The 4158-nt window shown below is 53.5% G+C and overlaps 1 protein-coding gene across 5 annotated transcripts in view; it reads left to right on the top strand.

Moving 5' to 3' along the window:
• Nucleotides 1-754: 754 nt before the first annotated feature.
• The window catches only part of LOC136110033 (uncharacterized), a 158347-nt gene continuing 154943 nt past the window's right edge, over nt 755-4158 (top strand). For 4 of the 5 annotated variants that reach the window (XR_011741962.1, XR_011741961.1, XM_071817108.1 and 1 more), the window contains exon 1: nt 755-1511. The gene's annotated coding sequence lies outside the window, so the exon portion shown is untranslated. The remainder of the gene's footprint in view (nt 1512-4158) is intronic. The other variant, XR_011741960.1, reaches the window with a different exon arrangement.

Below are 4158 nucleotides of genomic sequence, written 5' to 3'. Positions count from 1 at the left end.
TTTTATTCTTTATCAAGAGAGGCATTTAAAAGGTTTTACCAGAAAAAGTCATCACTGTAAAACTGATGGGGACTCAACAGCTGTTATTTCAAATATTTCTTAGCAAGCTTGCCACAGGAATGTATTTTTTCACCTGTTTCAGCAAGGAGAGCAGCATATTTTAAAATGTTTGTTCTGAGGGAGAGAAGGAAATAAGGAATTCAGAATTCCTTGTCGTGTTGAGTGCCGCCAATTCCCCCGCTCTCACTGAGCGCTGAGGCCTCAGTGTTTTTCACGGCATGGCACAGTTCAGTAAAACCATTAAATCCTGCTCTCCTTCACTTCAGTGCACCTGTGAAACCAGGGCTAGCACAAACTGTGGTCTTGGGAGACTGCAGACACATCCAGGGATAACAGGGTGTTCATCTTCTGATACCAATGGAGCTGGTGGAGCCCGTGGAAAAGTGAGACCTGGAGAGGGCTGCGTGCTTCACGGTAATGCCTGTGAACGTTCGCGAAGCAGCCTTTGCTGCTTGGCATCTTACATTAACAAACACTACAACATGTTAACGGTTTTACTGCAAGGTGCCATTTTCCTCTCGTGCACCTTAAGGAACAGACTGCCTTAGCTTATTGAATTACCTGTTATACTGCTTCTTAGAGAACGCGCTTAGCATAACTTCTTAGCATAAGTAATTAAGTTTACTTGGGCTGCAAGCTGTGAACTGTTGAACTTTCTGCCTTGTTAAGCAAGAGGTGTCACAGAACTCGCATTAGAGAGTAAGCCCAGCTCTATCCCCGCAGCCCCGGCGCTTGCCCCGCCCCGCGCCGCGCCCGGCGCTCGCGTGCTGCAGCGCCCCCGTGCGGCTGCGGCCGGAGCAGGCCGCGCCATGGCGGGAAGCGGCGCCGCGCGGCGGCCTGGCCGTCCCTGCGGCCCCGGCCCGCTCCGGCCTCCAGGCCACGCCGCGCGCGACACTGCCACCGTCCGGGCGTTAATTACCGGAGGCTCCCAGCTGGGTTAAAGGCAACAGCATCTGGATAAAGGGACCAGCAAGTGCCCAAGGGCTGGGGTGCTCCTCAGGTTTTCCTGGGCTGCTTTGGCGCCTGTGAGCAGGCAGGAGGGGCAGCTGGGGGGAGTTTGTCTCAGCAAGACGAGAGCCACTTGTGGGCACCCAGGAAACACCAGCCAAATTAAAATACCTCTCTGAAGTATCTTGAAAACAGCTGAGAACAACCTGGCTCCTCCCAGGCTGAGGAAGCAGCTGTTGCAGCTCCGGGGAGCGTCCGCTGCTCCTGGCGGTGCCGTGCTCGCCCCATCCAGCAAGGTGAGCCGGGCTCCCAGCTCCGCGAACTCTTCAGGGGGAAAACAAAGCTGTTCTTTTCTGAAGAACGATCTCTTTCTGAGTTGCTGAGCTCTGGAGGGTCATGAACTTACTAATTTGCAAAGGACTGTATGAAAGCAGCAGCGGCCTGCGCTCGCTGCAGATCCGAGGGGCCACGAGGAGTGTGGACAGGGCAGCACGAAGTGAAGGGTGAGACGCAAGGTTCCTTTCTCTTTTCCTCATGTTGATTCCAAAGTTCCCCAGATTTGTGATCCCATTTGGTGTGAAAGTGTGTCCTGGTTTCATCTGGGACAGAGCTGACTTTCTTCTGGTAGCTGGTGTAGTGCTGTGGTTTGGATTTAAGATGCGAATAACACTGATAACACACCGACGGTTTAGTTGGTGCTGAGCGGTGTTTACAGCCAGGTGAGGGCTCTTCAGCCTTCCCAGCGCCCTGCAGCGGGGGGCTGGGAGGGGCGCCCGGGACTGCCCCGCTGCCCGCGGGAGCTGCAGGCCGCACGGCGCCGTGCACGTCAGCGGGGGGCCCGTGCTGGGGGGGGGGGCCCGTGCTGGGGGGGGGGGCCCGTGCTGGGGGGGGGGGCCCGTGCTGGGGGGGGGGGCCCGTGCTGGGGGGGGGGGCCCGTGCTGGGGGGGGGGGGCCGTGCTGGGGGGGGGGGCCCGTGCTGGGGGGGGGCCCGTGCTGGGGGGGCCGTGCTGCGCCGTGCACGTCAGCGGGGCCGCCGTGCTGGGGGGGCCGCCGTGCTGGGGGCCGTGCTCGGGAGCTGGCCGGGCGGTGCAGGGCAGTTGTGCCGTGCGTTCCCGTCGCGGGCCCGGGCGGTGACCGAAGGGCTGTGTGGTGTTCGCTGCCTGCTGGGTCACACCGCAATAAAGTGGAAATAGCTTTGGTCGCTAGATGGCAATAAAGAATCAACGTGGTCTTCCCTGTTCAACAGGCAAAGTTTAGGAGCTTGGCCTAGATTTGCCCTGGGAGAAAGACCTGGAAGATACTAGAGAAACCATGAAAATAAGTATGCAATCATTCTGCTTGGTAATTGGGATTTGTTTTGTTATTGTCTGTTTCCTAAAAAAAAACAGATGGGTTGGATTTATCAAGCAGAAAACGATTATCAGATTAAAAGTGTAATTCTGAGTAAGGAAAGGAAGCTCAGCCTTGCTAGCACAGGTACTCGGAGTACTGATGTTCCAATACACGGGGGTTTCAGTGTACTACCCTGAATCTTAAGATACATTTTTATCCTTTAGCGCTATCAGGAGGCAACCCCAGATGACCCTGCTTCCCTGGTAAATGCTTACCTACGTGCCTCTACGTGCACTTAGTTTTAAGCAATCTTCTGTCGTAGTGAAAACTTCAGTACAAATCTATGGGACACTGGAGTGAAGCACCCCTCGTATTTGTCCTTTTCCCAGGCACTGTATGTTTGTGGCTTCTCTTCCGCTACACTGGGGCTGTGTGTATCTTAGTTTTGCTTGAAGGTTAATCTCATTTGAAGGCAGAGTTTTGTGTGTACAAACCTGCTCCAAAATACTGTTGTGATTCTCATGGGAAGCAGAAGGACCTAAGTGAAGAAGTTGAACTGACGGTATAGCCCGCAGTGAGCTGATGGGGAGAAGCTGAGTGACCTAATTTTGGATTTGCCCACTGCTGTTTCTCGGTGGTTCTGTTGCAAAGGGCGATGTGGGATCTCGGTACTTAATGCTGGCTTTTATGGGGTCTGGGTTTTCAGTAATCTGCTAAGAGCCAACGCGAGGCCCCCATACCTCTTCAGCCTGTTTAGAGAAAAAATAAGCAGCATAGTTTTTACAAACCTTACCCAACTGTGTGACTTGCAAAGTACCTTGTGACTGACAGCTCTCCCTTTGCTGCCGAAGGGCTTTCTGGGTTGCTGGAATTGAGTCACTTTGGGATAAAACTTGTCAGGAACTTGAGCCCAACTATTGTTTTGAATTATTATTTAGGAAAAAACCCCACAAAAACTAACCAAACTATTGGATAGATACAGTATATGAACCCTATAGTATATGAACCTTTTTCCCAGCAATTCAGAAGGAAATTCAGTAAATGCACAGGTAAACTGTGTGCTAGAAGTAAATGAGGGGGGTGACTGGTGGTGACCTGGGAGCTGTTCCGGTTCCAGGACGGCGCATGTCGCTGGCTCTGCTGGCCTGGGTGCTGCTGCATCTGCTGGGCCGGGGAGCTGCGGGTTTCTCGTTACGTCACCATGATTGATTTATAAGCTCAGAAGTGACACATCATGTTTATTATGGAGATGACTTTCTTGAACAAGCTCCCTGAAATAACCTCCAAGGATTTGTAAGGAACCTTACCTTTGGTAATTAATTATGCAAACTTACTTTCAATATATCTTTAGGTAATCAGAACAAAATAAGACAGTTGTCTTTGTTAATTATAATGAAAACTTGCTTATGAATATTGTAATTATGCACATTACTGTGTCTGCTGTCACTCATGGCTGGGGTACCTTTAGGCGGTATTGTTTTCCTCCTATTATCGTAACGAAGGGCTAATGAAAAGGCTGAAGTTAGAGCTGCTGTGGTGTGCCTTCAGCAAACATGATTGGCTCGTTCAGCTGAGAGCTGGCAGTGCGGCGATGGCGGGCGTGGCGCTGGCTGGGCGCTGGCTGGGCGTGGCGGGCGCGGCGCTGGCGGGCGTGGCGCTGGCTGGGCGTGGTGGGCGCGGCGATGGCGGGGCGGGGCGATGGCGGGCGTGGCGCTGGCGGGCGCAGCAGGCGTCCCCAGCAGGGCTGTGCAGGGGAAGGCAGCGCGGTCACGCCGGCCATGGGGACACTGACGCTGCTTTGACGTTTTCTGTTCCCTG

The sequence above is a fragment of the Patagioenas fasciata genome, chromosome 19 (assembly GCF_037038585.1).
Source record: "Patagioenas fasciata isolate bPatFas1 chromosome 19, bPatFas1.hap1, whole genome shotgun sequence".
NCBI classification, from domain to species: domain Eukaryota; kingdom Metazoa; phylum Chordata; class Aves; order Columbiformes; family Columbidae; genus Patagioenas; species Patagioenas fasciata.
Note: the sequence above shows the minus strand (reverse complement) of the source record. Positions and strands in the feature narration are given on the sequence as shown.